This window comes from Parasteatoda tepidariorum, chromosome 4 (assembly GCF_043381705.1).
Source record: "Parasteatoda tepidariorum isolate YZ-2023 chromosome 4, CAS_Ptep_4.0, whole genome shotgun sequence".
Taxonomy (NCBI): domain Eukaryota; kingdom Metazoa; phylum Arthropoda; class Arachnida; order Araneae; family Theridiidae; genus Parasteatoda; species Parasteatoda tepidariorum.
The window spans coordinates 83,181,389-83,195,894 of NC_092207.1; positions in this window are offsets into that span (position 1 = coordinate 83,181,389).

Below are 14,506 nucleotides of genomic sequence, written 5' to 3' on the forward strand. Positions count from 1 at the left end.
TATTTCCCCAAAACATGTTGTTTCATGATTTAATCTTAATTGAGACATTATTTTCTTACCTTTAGCCAGGGTAACTAAGTTTTAAATTATTACTCTGCATTTAACGTTTGCTCAATATTACCAGATTATGCCTATTCCGCCAAAAGGCAACGAAAGCTACTAACTCACACCAGTTAAATGTTCCTCGATCATTTGTACATTTTTCGATTATAGACTAGGAAGTAACTGAATTAGATAAGTTCCTAATTTATTTTTTAGCTGTTAAAACTATTACTGAATAAATAGGCTAATTTAATAACATTGGCACTTCTCACCAAATATGCTTCAAATTAGCTAAAATTTTGAGGTTTCGCTTTGAGGTTTCTTCAAAAAGTGTCTATTTCTCTAAAAATATAGTTTAAAAGAATTTATCTATGATATGAGTATAAGTGCTTAACTCTTACTAACATTCTCTAAAAAAAGCGAGCAAGAATATACTAATAAAAAGTAATACCTAATGAGAATTTTTTTAAAATCTTTCTGTCAATTGTTTAGTGAAAACATAACAAGTTATCATTGTTGTAAGAACAATGTTCCGTTCCAAAACATGAATTCAAGCATGTATTCCTTTCTTAAGTTTTTATGATAAAATCGTGTTTTTTTTTGTTCCTTTGTAACACATGATACCTAGAGATAAGCTCAGTCGGGGGTGAAGAAACCTTTTTTTTTCGAGAACACAATGGCGGAATTGTGTCGACAAAGGAAATACTTTTCTTCCCCCTCATGAGATGGCTTTAAAAGTATTTTTTTCTTCCCTATTTTATAAAAAAAAGCTCTGAGTGCGAAGAAAGGACCATGAAAAATATTATTTTCAAAAGCAGAATACATAGGCAAAATTTAATAATAATAAACAATCATTTTTGTTTTATTTAGCAGAAATTAAATCTTAGCTTTTTGTTTAATCTATTTTCTAAATTGCTCATTATAAAGCATTTCCTTTTACAAGAAAAAATTAAAGAAATATTTTTCTACAGCCGTCACGAGACAATTATAACTCTTATTTTTAAAATATATTTTTATTCATTTTAATGATGTACTTGACTTTAAAAATGCTTGATTTGCCAGGTACTTAACTTTGAAGGGATTTAACTGGCTTTCTTGAAACTGCTAAATTCCTTTTTCGTTTTAAAAAATTCCAAATTTGTGAAATATCACATTTTTGCTATCACATGCAAATGGATACTCTTATTTCACGAAACTTTTTCCGTTTTTGACGAGACCGTTTCTTGGAACATGCTTTTAGTGAACATTACGTCAAGGTGACGAAATAATTATTGCCACTTCTCCTAGAAAGCAAAGTTTTCAATAGTAATGAAAAAATTCCTCATTCTATTCCCCCCCCCCAAAAAAAGGAAAATAAACAAAAAAATTGTTGTATCTAATGTATCTAACGTTTCTAATAGTCACTTTATAGCTTATTTTGTGGACACTATATAGCTTAATATGACAAGAAAGACAAACAGAACTGAGAGATAAATTACATCCATGCCAGAAGTGAGATTTGAACCCGGGATTTCTTTAGCATGATGCCAACTCCTCAGCCATTTTATAGTCAGTCAACTTATTTCGTCATTTTATTTCCGATCTTCTAGTCTTCAATCTCCCACAATGTACTACGATGGGGAGCAAAATGAGGAAAAATTTTCGTCATATATTTGAGAGCTCCTGTTTCATCACAAATCACGTGATGTCGTAACAAAATAATTCTCAAAATTAACGAAATGTAGCTCAAGGATTGCTAAATCGTCAAAGTGAGAGTTTTACTTTTGATAGTCAAACTTATTGTAAACAAATTGAGGGTTGGGGTTACCATTAAAGTGGCCTAAGATATCCCTGAAATATTATTGAAGTAATGTACGATTATCCCGATATAATCAGTCCTTAGTCTTTATACACAGCAATGATCCCGTGAAACAAGTCGGATTATTTGTATTTGTACAAAATAAATACTCTATGCTGGCAGTTAATTTAATTAACTGATTTGATTTTTTTAAAATTACTGTGCAGTTGTACCAAACCACAGTATAAAATTACTTTGTGGAAAGCACAAATGCAAAAGGCCTCATGGATAACTGTTATTGATAAAGAAACTTTTGTTTTTCAATACACGGTTTTGTTTCAAGCTTTACTAAATATGCTAACAGTTATGAAGCAGTTAACCAATTACGAATAATCTTCATTCAAGATCCATCGATGGTTTTTATGTTAGATTTTTAGTTAATCTCCTTTTTAGTACAATTTAAAATATTTTTAGTGCATGTACTTACGTACGATTATAGTACATAGGTGCATTTTAAAACGTAAACATTTAAAATACCGTAATGTGGGAAGATCTTAAATTCGAAAATGTATACACGCAGATGCGGATGTCGAAATGCTGTACACACAGATGCGGATTAAATTTCATAAGATTTTGAAAAACCTAATACATATCTCACTTATATTCTATATTACACATATATAAAAGCAAAATAATTGTAATATGTAAAAGCAGATGTTCATATTATTAATAATTCAATTACACATAAAAATTACTTAATCGCACCTAACCTATTTACACTTTTGATAACACGATTTAGTAGCAATAAAATTACTTGTGCTGTTTTTGTTTATATTCATTTCCTTTATTAGCTTACCAGTAGAATATAAAAAAAATAATTTGTTGATAATATTTAATTGTATTTTTGGTGACTAANAATTTTATACTTTTTCTCTTCTAGTTTCACAATTATTGTATTTTGAATTGTATGAATGTGCAGTAAATAAAATTTATTAACTTTCCTTGCTTTTCTCTATTTTTTTTCTTTTTATCCTTTTTGTCTTTATTGTGCTATATATAATATATATATGTATATATAAATTATCATAATTTATCATTATTTCTTTTCAAACTAATATTTATTAAAGCGAGAAATAAAAAACAGCTACAAAAATCATCATTTTTCTGCAAAAATAGAAATCACGATAACCAATTTGAATGTCTGGTGAAATTTGAAATTGCTTCTGATACTCGCCAATATTTTTTTTTCTATTTCCTAAAAGCAATAAATTATCTCGACTTTTGGCCCTGCCTTCCCAATTAGTGGCTCCTTTGAATTCGATAAAGCTCTAATTTCCCAGCTAAAACATTAACATGCGAATAGTATAGAGCTAACTTTTTCCTTTCTTTTTCTGATTTTGATTCCAAAAATGCATAGTAAAAGCTGTACTTAAGGCACACCCAAAATTAACTAAGAAATATTTGTCAAAATAATTGTTATTTACTATTTAACTCTTGCATGAAGTGCTTGGAAATCCCCTTTTCCGGAAAAAATTATTCGGTGTTAAATAATCTGACAGATGCGAACTGATTTAAACTCAAGTTCAATTTCTGATTTTTGGCTCATATGATCCTGTCACGATGCCTGAGCATTTATATGAAAGAAAAGATTTTGCCTGAAAAAAGATTTGAGGCAAAACCGACACATAAAGCCTGGGATAAAAGTAATGACTCTGAAAGTACCAGCAAAAGATTGAATAAAATCCCACCTTCAATTGACGTCACTATCTGTCTCTGTCACCTTACAGTATCTTTAACATCAAGTTACTTGTTTTGTGCTCATTGGAACGAAGTAAAAAGAACGTGACATATGGGCTTTCTAGGCGAAAATGGTTTCGTACGTGAAATGTCAATGAAGTTCACTATTTTATAATTTCTCCCGTTTTCTTTTGTTTCCGAGTTTTCTTTTTTGGTTTTGTGTTGCTCTAAAAATGAAGGATTATGAACTGATAATTTTATGGTTGCTTATAAATTTAAAATCAAGAATTAATACAGATTTTTCAAGCTTATGGAAGTATAAGGGGTTACGGACTTCAATGCTTATATTTTCTTTAACAAATGATATTGAAACAAAGGGAAATTTTAAACTTTTAATATTTATTTTTAATCATTCTAGCCTTTAAATAATTTTTCATTTATTCAGAAAAAAATAAATTACTAGTAATTTTTTTTGCAACTGTTATCGAACAGTAAACTTAATTCTTTGAGCTTATGAATATTAATGTTCTGCTCCGTAGGCATTTAATTTTGAATCAAATCCATAATACAAGGACAGTCTTGGATCGAGCATTTGAAAAGAATTTGCCTTCGTTGAGAATTTTTTGATGGAACAAACTAGCATTTGCATAACATTGTGAGGAAGATCACGGAAATATCCCACGGATAGCCTGATGGCAGCAAGGAGACTCTAACCCATGATCCGGATATCAATGAGGATATTTTTTTGCGTTAGCACTGTGGTAGGTGCGAGCTGAGTGCGGAATTCGTATCGATAAATTACTAGTAATTGTTGGAATACTATGGAATAGTTTCCAGCACGGTTCATAGTCTTCGTTTTTAGCTTAGTATCAGCTTATCCTTCGTAGTAGTAGGGATAATAACAAATTTCAAATTATACAAGGTCGCTAGAAAGTATGAAACGGTCAAATTTGCTTTTCGAGAATTGAACGTTGGAAGTATTTTAACACTAGGGGGAATAGGGTGGGCATTTTAACCTCAAATAACCTTTGAAAGTCGCTAATTCCCAAAATAATAAAATGATAAAACCGGTTTTCTCAACTTGCGTGAATTTCACAACTTTTTGAGGTTTTTAAAAACATTAAAAAAAGTTTAATCAAGTTATATAATAAGTGAATAAAATGATCTAGAAACAAGTTAGCTCTAGACCGACTATAATGATCAAAATGACTACTATATATATATATATTTTTTTAATGGCGGGCACTTGGAGCTATTGTCCATTGGCCACAGAAAGTGCCAGAACTGCTAATTCTCTTTTCGTTACCCAGTGGGCACCTGTGGCGAAGCCACGGCGGTGGAACAGAGTCGCCCACGTCACACTACCACAACCCGTTTATAGGGCGGGTCACATTCACACACAAAGGAGAAAGGACATAGAACACAGATAGAGGGAAAGAAACATCCATGCCTTGCCCGGGATTCGAACCCAGAACCTTTCTGATGCAAGGACAGTTCCCTGCCCCCTACACAGACTGGTCGGCTGACTACTATATAGCTTCAAGTGTTTTAATTTCAAATTAATCTTTAATACAATTTTTCTCCTCCATTTCTTACCATTATTCAGTTGGTTGCTAGATAGACAATGTATGACTTTTTTCCCCCTATAAGACGATCTCCCTCCTGCTAGTTTTTCTCAGCCACCTCCTGAAACAACTTACGCAATTCAGAAAATGGCCATGATCATTTTGATATATAAGTTCACGAATCGGATTAGAAACAGCAGTTCTTTCTCCATAGAATTGGGCAAATTGCGTGGGAGATTCTTGTCTTTGTTTAATACCGGAGGGAGCTTATAGGAACCTGTGAACTGCTCTTGAAGTGTAATTCGTGTTGCAAAATTCATTCAGCACATAGAAAGTAAATTTAGATTATTTGGATTGAAATTCTATCAGGCTTTGCAACTTAAGACAAATATATTTTGACTTGTTTTATATGCCCAGTAAAAGATAAAGATAGGGACAGATGTATTTAGCCTGATGAATAAATCATTTTGAAATTAATGCATACTTTTCTTTTAATATATTAAAATGCATCAACTTATATTTTTTTTACATCTATGAAACTTACGCACCCTTTATGAGCAAAAGAAGTTTGATTCGCTGCTATAATACGACTAACTCGTAGAAAACGCCAACTAATTAGCAATGCTTCAACTTTCGCCTACTTTTTTTTTTAATAAAAGTTCTAGTAAAGAATAAAAAATAGTATTACTATGTACCGATGAAAACCAAAACAATTTCTGCTTCCTGAGAGCTTTACACGTTAAGGTAAACATAATTAATAACCTAATAATCTCTCTAAAAAGTTAAAAAATAAAAAATCATTTAATTTTTATTTCAATTCCACCAGTTGTGGTGTATTTTTCAAATAAGACATTTGTGTGTGACACTAATGGTTTCTAGAAGGTAACTAACACTAGAATTTCAATATTGAGAAAATACAAAAGCATGTCTTATCTTGCTTTCTATTTGAGACATAAGCAATATATTTCCCTCATTTTCAGGATAGTTAACGTATTTCTTTTAATACTAATAAAGAAAGAGTACTTTTGTGCTCCGGATCAATTATAATAGTTAAGTATCCAATTTTACATATACTGCTTGTATTGTTAAAACATATCTACCATCAAATAAAAGAAATATTTTTATTTTATTCAGTTTATGAAAATTTAGTATTCGAGAATGATTTCAGTTAACTAAACTTAACATTTATTCTTCTATACATAGTGTACTTCTTCCTATATTTTATTTTGTTAAAAAAAAATTTTTCAATTTTTTATCTTCTAGCGTTTAGTCAATTGTTTGTATCCAAAATATTTTTTTAAGCTTTAGTTGTAAACGAGAGGAATATCATCTAAATTTAAAGATGTAAGAAGGATAATTTTTTGCACATCAAAAGAATCAAATATTAAAAGAAAAATTCTGTGAATTTCATGACCTTGCATGAAAGTTTGGGGTACACATATAACTTAAATTGAGCATATATTAAAATAGTATTCATGGAATTATTTTTTATCCTTAATGTTTGCGAAAATAATAAGTCAAATCCTTAAAATTTTAAGATTTTTGTGTCAAGAACTGGTAATGTTCCCAAATCAATTTATGCTAATTTTACTGTGTGAAAAAAATCTGATTTCAAATGTTATACGGTTTTTTAGTATTTATATAAGTAAGATTAAAGTATTTAAAATTCTAATATTAAACTGTAGCAATGGTTCACATACTAGTGATACATTTCTATTCTTTTTCATTTACTTACAATTTTTTTAAATAAAATTGCCCAACTTATATAGAAGAGAAATTTTGAAATTTTGTAAAACTGACTACCATATTTTTAGTTTCTGGAGATAAAAACATTTGAGTTGTCTACACTTACAAAAATCAAATACCTGAAGAAAAAAAATCTTTGATAAATAAAAGGTTATGAAATGTATCGAAAGTTTTATAGAACATGGGACTTAAATGGCATTATTATAATTAGTTTTATCTTATTGCGAAATAACAAAGCTAATTCTTAAAATTTTAAGATTTTATTGCTCTTGATTGCTTAATAGTTACGGTTACAAGCCAATTTGTTATGGTTACATTCCTTCAATGTGTAAGGAAATCTGCCATCAGGATATAAACAATACTTTTTGTACCTTACTAAAATTTAGCATTTATTATAAAGTTAAAAATGCAGAAGTTAGTTAAACTCTAAAAACTCTCTCTCTACGTATGATACTTTTCTTAATGTATTCATTACTCTAACATTTAGTCAACTTATTTAAAAGTATATAAAAAAAAAAAAATTTTGTCAAAAATGACAGCCACATCATCTGGTTTTTGGAGATAAGAAGAGTCGTTTTACCGCTCCTTACAAAAATACAAAAATCAAATATTAAAAGGAAAAAAAAATCTATGAATGACATGTTATTACACGAAATGAAAGCTTGTGAAATGGATCGAAAGTTTAATAGAACATACAACTTTTCTGGAAAGAAAGTCATACTGTTCCGATGTCTATCACTTGCAATATTTTGGAGTCAGGTTTTGAACTCTTTTGAGAAAACTTTCTAGGTCAGTTCTTATCTCCCTCTACCGTCTGCTTTCTAGAATTACCCCAGAGAATTCACGATACTCCCAAAAGTATAAAAAAATGGAATAGATGAAAAAAATTTATCTATTTCTTTTACGGCAAAAATATTGTTATTTTTTGTTCATCAGAAAAATTATATCTATTCTTCTATTTAAACTGGTTAAGGAGTCATCACAGTTAATCATGAATTTTCGTGAATAAAAAAAGATGAAATAAAATATATATATATATATCTAATATATAGATATAATTCTCTTACGTGGCTCCCGAATTTTGGCTGTATTTCTTTTCCGCCGGTGGCAACGTTTGCTTTGTTTTGTTTACGTTACTATTTCTCTTACACTACGAATCGACCAATGTTTGCCGTTAAAAATGTCACATGCCAAATCTAGCTGAGGTGGCTCAACATATAGCGCTTTTAAAAACTGAAACTGAAATAACCAGAGCGCATCAGCTGCGGCAATCTCATACTATTAAGCTAGGCAGAAGTGAGCAATCTTTGTCAATAGATCTCTATTTTAGTATTTTGTCCAAAGCGCTTTATTTATTTTAATGACTTAGTATTTACTAAAAAGATGTAATTTTTTAAAAAAAAAAGTTTTATACGGATTTGAATGATTATTTTGAATTCTTAGAATTTTGTGTATTTGCAATGTACCTAAGTTAGTAGAGAGCGAAGCGAGCTTGGCTTGCGAAGCAAACCATATAAGATTGCGTAGCAATTTTCGGGGGTTGGCGAGCGTTAGCGATCAGGGGGAAACTAAAGCGGCAATCCAAGAAACTAAAGCGGTAAGATATTTTCTGATTAAAAGCTTCATTCACTTTAAAAACACACAAATAGGAAATAACAATCGGCATATTTCAATCGCTTCAAAAATAGGTGCCTGTTTTCAAGATTTGCCGGACGGGAATGTAAAAAAACAAACAAAAGTAATTTGAAATTAAAACTTCAATGCAAGCGAAAAATGGAAAAATAAAGGGGCGAAACGAAACTATTAAAATCACAGTAGCCGAGTGGGGCAAATCAGGTTAAAATGCACTTCCAAGTGCGATAATGAGAGGAACAAATGTCTAAAGCAGTTCCAGAAGTGGGGAACTACTGCTGTTAGTTCCTCACTTCTGGAACTGCTAAAAAACATTAGTTCCTCATCATCTTTCCTAACCAGGTGGTTCCACCCTGTTTTGCCCCTCTCTACCATTACCGTTTTTCTTGTTATGTTGTTACGTTTTCTTCCTTTTTCTCTCTCGGCCACTCATCTCTGCTCGAAAAATCATCAATTGCAGCACATTTTTGGAAATACGAGCATAAGTTCAATTTCAACAATGCTAAAACTATTTCCACCCCAGTCGCATCAGCTCATCTTGATACCTTGGAACCTTGTTTTATTCATATAAATATTGATTACCTTGCTAACGACATTTGTTACTCACCACCTCTCCATAGCGTGTGGAAATGCATTTTACCCTGAGCTGCCCCTCTCTACCACAGTACACAAGAGTACACAGTACAGAGTACAGAGATCTGCGAATCGAAAGATGATCATTATGGAAAGATTCGATATAGCAATATATGAAGATTCCATAATTACATTGTTTCAACAATAGTCCTATTGCGTTCCTTTTTTACTATTTTTATTTGTTTGAAAATTAAGAAAATACTATGTTAATAAATAATTAATTTAATGTTAAAACATATTCAATGTAAAGTTTCCATTACAATTTTTTGATGTAGAAAGGTTATTTCCTTGCACTTTATTATGCAACAGGTTACTGGACAAAAAACCAGTTAAGCTAGTTAAACTTTTTTATAGAGTTTACTTAAAGAGAGAAAAGTGAAGTTGGTCGACATCTTAATAACCTTTTGCCCTTGGTCTTATTGACTAAGAAAAATATCCATCAAAAATATCAAAGAAGAAAGTTATACGAGGATTCTTTCTTGGAATGAATGATGGTGATTTTTGCTGAGTATATAAGAGTACTTTTATCATTATTTTTCTTTTAATATCAATATTTCTTCAACACTCAGATATTTTTCCTCTAGAAAGAAGTACATTTCAGTAAATATCAGAAATCCGGGAAAAGAGAAATAGTTTCTTCAAGATTATTTACCGGGTGTATCAGCGTGTTATAAGTTTTTTTTATTCTTCTTTGAAAGAGAAATTAATTACCTTAAAAAACTTTAAAAAAGAAATAATGATTAAGACTATACTACGATTGCTACTATAGATACTTTGTGTCATATATAATGGCAGAATACAGTGCCAAAGGTAGAATTCCAGATGCATTAGAATAGGTTTATCCTATGCTTTTTTACTTTTTAAATCCACGATTTTTTTTATCGTTTCTCATTATAGGGAGAAAATACTTTGTTTCTTTGAATCCAGTCACGCTTAGTATTCAATAACTTAAAAAGATTTGAGGTGAGTAGTGTTGATTGTATATTTTAACAAAGCAAGTATTGGAATTTGCCGTGTTGCGCTTTAAAGTTAATCAAGGATGAACTTTTTTTAATTTATCTTTGCTTTTTTTTCATTTTTTGCAGCAGCATTTGATGCTTACATCATTCGCTGGAGTATAAAAACACTCCGAACAGTTCAATAAGCAATTACAACAAATAAAAAAAATAAAAACATTAAAACATAAGTAATACGAAAACAATTGGAACAAAGAAACATTAAATAGAGTATTAACAATGAAAATATAAACAGAAATTCAGTCAGTTAGCAGTGCCTGCAACTGTTCCCTAGCATTCCAGTATCTTTCACATATGTTGCCAGCAGCTGCGGGCAAGCACTCAGATCCTCAGCATTCACTGGAGAGTCCCACAAGACGCAGTTTGGAAGTCAATGGAGATGAGTGGCAAGGCGGTCGTGTCCGGTTTGCGATTTGACAAAACATACCGTAGATTATAAACTAGGCGATTACACGTGGAATTGGCGATAAATTACGCGTAAATGTGGTGGGAGAACGAAATTACATTAACTAAACAGTGAAATTCGATATTTTTCTCCTCGACTAGCCATGATGAATAAAAATAACTCATTAATTCATTTTAGTAGAGAATTAAAAAAGAAAATAACCTTTTTATTCTTAGGATCACGTTACAAATAAACTGTATTTATATTTTATTAAGCGCAATAATTTATATTTTATAAAACGATCTAGTTTTTTGATATAACAGATTTAATTTTTTTTACAAGAATTGTGTTTGTGAAGAAATAAAAATAATTTATTATTGAACCAATCACAAAAAATAACGTAACATTTTAATACCATGTTTTATTGGAACGCTATTTTAAAGAATTAATTCTATTTAACTTTTATTGTAAGAAAACATAACCTGTTTTAATTTAGTGATTTTCTCTGTTAAATCAATCTTGATAAAAGAATAATGTAAACTTTTTTATGAACATTTTTTTTAGAAATTAACAAAGACATATTATTTATTAGAAAAAAAAATTGGAGTATTCAAAAATGTTATCACGCTTTAAAGTAAAAATTTCTTGCAAATGAAAAAATCGATATTTTTAAAATTTTAAAGTAATCGGAAATTCGCTAGTGAAAAAAGAAATATGTGAAATAATTTCAAGAAGGGAAAAATGTACAAATGAAGGGATTTTTCTTCAATGACCTATATCGCGTTTGTTTTATTACTAGAAGCATTTATTGTAAAAAAATATTTATTAAATAACTTTTTTTTCAATGGGATGAGATCTTAAACTTCGTGAAAAATTGACTCAATTCCTTAATATATATAAAAGTCCGTAAATACTTCATTTATTATGGAGGTCATAGATACCTTGATACTCTTTCAGTATAAGAATAATAAATGCAATTAATAGAAAATGCACAATTTTAAAAATATATTTTATTTACATATATTGGGTGCAGGTTATTCTGCAACGATCATACGTAGCATAAATTTATAGATTCCTAAATACTGTTATATGAATTAGGTAATTAAAAACATAATTAAAAAAATAACAGAATTAAAAAATAACATAATTAAAAAAATTTTCAACCTTTAATTGAAAACTTCCTGTTGTCAAGTATTAATAATAATTATAATTTTTAACAACTTTTTTAAACAAAAATTTTTAATTCTCAAACTTAATACTATCCTTCATATGAAAATATCCGAAAATTTGTAAAAGAAAAACTATATTTTAAAATTGAGCCATTGGCGACAACAGAGGTCAGATGTATATACTGAGTTTAAATAAATTATATATTATAGAACTCACATTTAGGACTTAGATCAATTTATTATCAGTTCATAAGAGTGTTTTTTAATAAATAAATGTAGTGATTGTTTGATTTATAATTGTAAGTCCTGAGTGTTTAATGTTAAGTTATGTTTCCTTTGAAATAATTTTTGAACTATGCAAAGCAGGGCGACATTCATTTCAACTTAAAATGATAAAAACTTTAAATGAAATACTTTAAGAAAAATACCTTCTAAATAAGATTTAAATAAAAGGCAATCACTTCGCCTGAGTGATTTTGTAAAGAATTCTAAACTTTTTAATTTTACAAGTTAGGTGAAAAGTAAATATCTTACAATAGTGGTAGGGAATGAAGGAAATTCTAAATTAAATGAACATTAAAACATTGAGTGCAAAAAATTTTCAATTCACTTAAAAGTTCACTGGAAAGTTCCCAAGATATGGTGAAATGCGCAAAAAGTAAGGTTAACACTAAGGGGTCCTAACATTGCATTGCTTTCCTGACCAAACTATTGGGATAATATTTCCAGATTGCGGCAACCCCTATATACTGGGGATCAAAAATCCGAATACGCAGGAAAAAAATTTCTCAAAGTAGGCTCGTTTTAGTGTCTGATTTCCGAACTTAAAATATATTGTCTGCTATAATTAAGCGGCATATTTGAATTCACCCACTCGATCCATTAAGATTGAGTTCTAGAACGTAGTTAAACATCTGATCATTAGATCAAAAGTTAGTTTTAGATTTTTGTTTACTGCTCGCTGTACACTAAAACGTGATTTTTTTCCTTTTGAAATTTCGATTTTAATGCCATTACTTCGATCTCCTTCGGGTTGTGCTTACTTTATAAATTTAATCTCAACTATATTTTTCTCTTAACTTTCAAACTGTAAAGACTTTTTCTCCATTTGTAAATTATGAAAAAAAATTATTAATCTGATTGCGTAAACAGTTAATTCATTATAATTGAACATTCTCAATTAATTCCTTTCAATAATCATTTATATTATTAATAATTATTATTTACACAAAATTATAATGAAGGAAAGTTTGATTAGAAATTTAAAAGTTTTTGCTGCTATAATTAGGGAATTTCTATCGACAAAATTCAAGTAATTTTTTTTTCCGGAGCAAAATGCATTTTTATTTAAAAGGGAACAATACTGACTTAATATTTATACGATAAAAGACTCTCTAATCGCTAACACCGATGACAGGAGAAATTTTCAATTTTTTCTTTTCCACAAAAAGTTTAAAACTTAAATTGTTGTTCTTTCATTATAAAGCAATCGTATAATATTCTCGTATAATCGAAAACTTTATAACGAATTTACTTATCTACCGTTTTGCAGTTATAAAATGAAATAATTAGTAAATTATACTTGCATTTTAAAATGTAATACTCAATTGTTCAAAGAATTTTACGATTATTATTATAAAAATGCGAATAATGAACATTTCAATTAAAATAATTAGTACAAAATAGCTGCTAAAAATTTTATTAAACATTTATAAATATTATACATTTATAAATTTCAGCTTTTCGCATTATTGCTAAATAATCTCTACGTCGAAAAATATTTAAAGAATTTCATAATAACAGAAAATTAAATAAAATTTTAAAAAAATTGTAAATGGTTATCGAGCAGAACCATTAAGTTTAATTAATGAATATAGAATTGGAAACTAAGTCTCTGCTAAACAATAAAAAAAAATTTTTTTAATCTTTTAAGTAAACAAACTTTATTATAATAATCATTTCATTATTAAGGATTAAAGGTTATTGTGAAATTATTAATTCTAATTAGTGGATAAGTAGAAAAAGAATTTCTCTATTCGAAATACATTCAATGAAAGTTATGAAACTATAGAATATGTAATAATGTGTAATCTTTCTATCTTAGTTCTATTACGACCTTTTAAAAAACGCTAATGAACACAATTCAGTCAACAGATACAAACGATTATGTCGGCGCTATAACAAAAAAATACGCTTTATATTTTATTTGATGCAGAAGAATCAAATGAAGACCCGCTTAATTGAAATGTCGCACCCATATTTAACTTGTTGAATGTTATGCGATACCGAAAACAAAACAAAAACATAATCACACAGCTGTTTGGCGATTTGTGAGAACGCACCTTTAACGCTAATAGAAATTTTCGCCAACCCTTTGCAATCTACGGTATGTTTTGTCAATTCGCGTCCGGTTTCCAACCTGAAGGCAGCAACCGCATTAAGTCACGAGCAGGGACTAATATAGCGGACTAATCTGCTTTTATATCTATGGTCACGAGTGATCAGGGATCTTATTCAGAGTCTCCCCCCAGAGCTTGTCACCAATTTGCTCATTTAAATTATTTTCATAACTCTTATTTGTCATGTTATTAATTATTCTATTTATGGAAGAGCATGAACTTGATAGTAACCTTTTGTATGCAGGGTTACTCCTTAACTGAAATTAATCTGATAGAATCTATTTAACATTTTACCTGGGGGTGCCACTTACCTAACAAAAAACAAAGTAATCGTTTACGTTAAGCAATATATTAAATTTTGAAGTTTAGAAACAAGTTCCAGTTATCTTGGCAACAAAACAAATA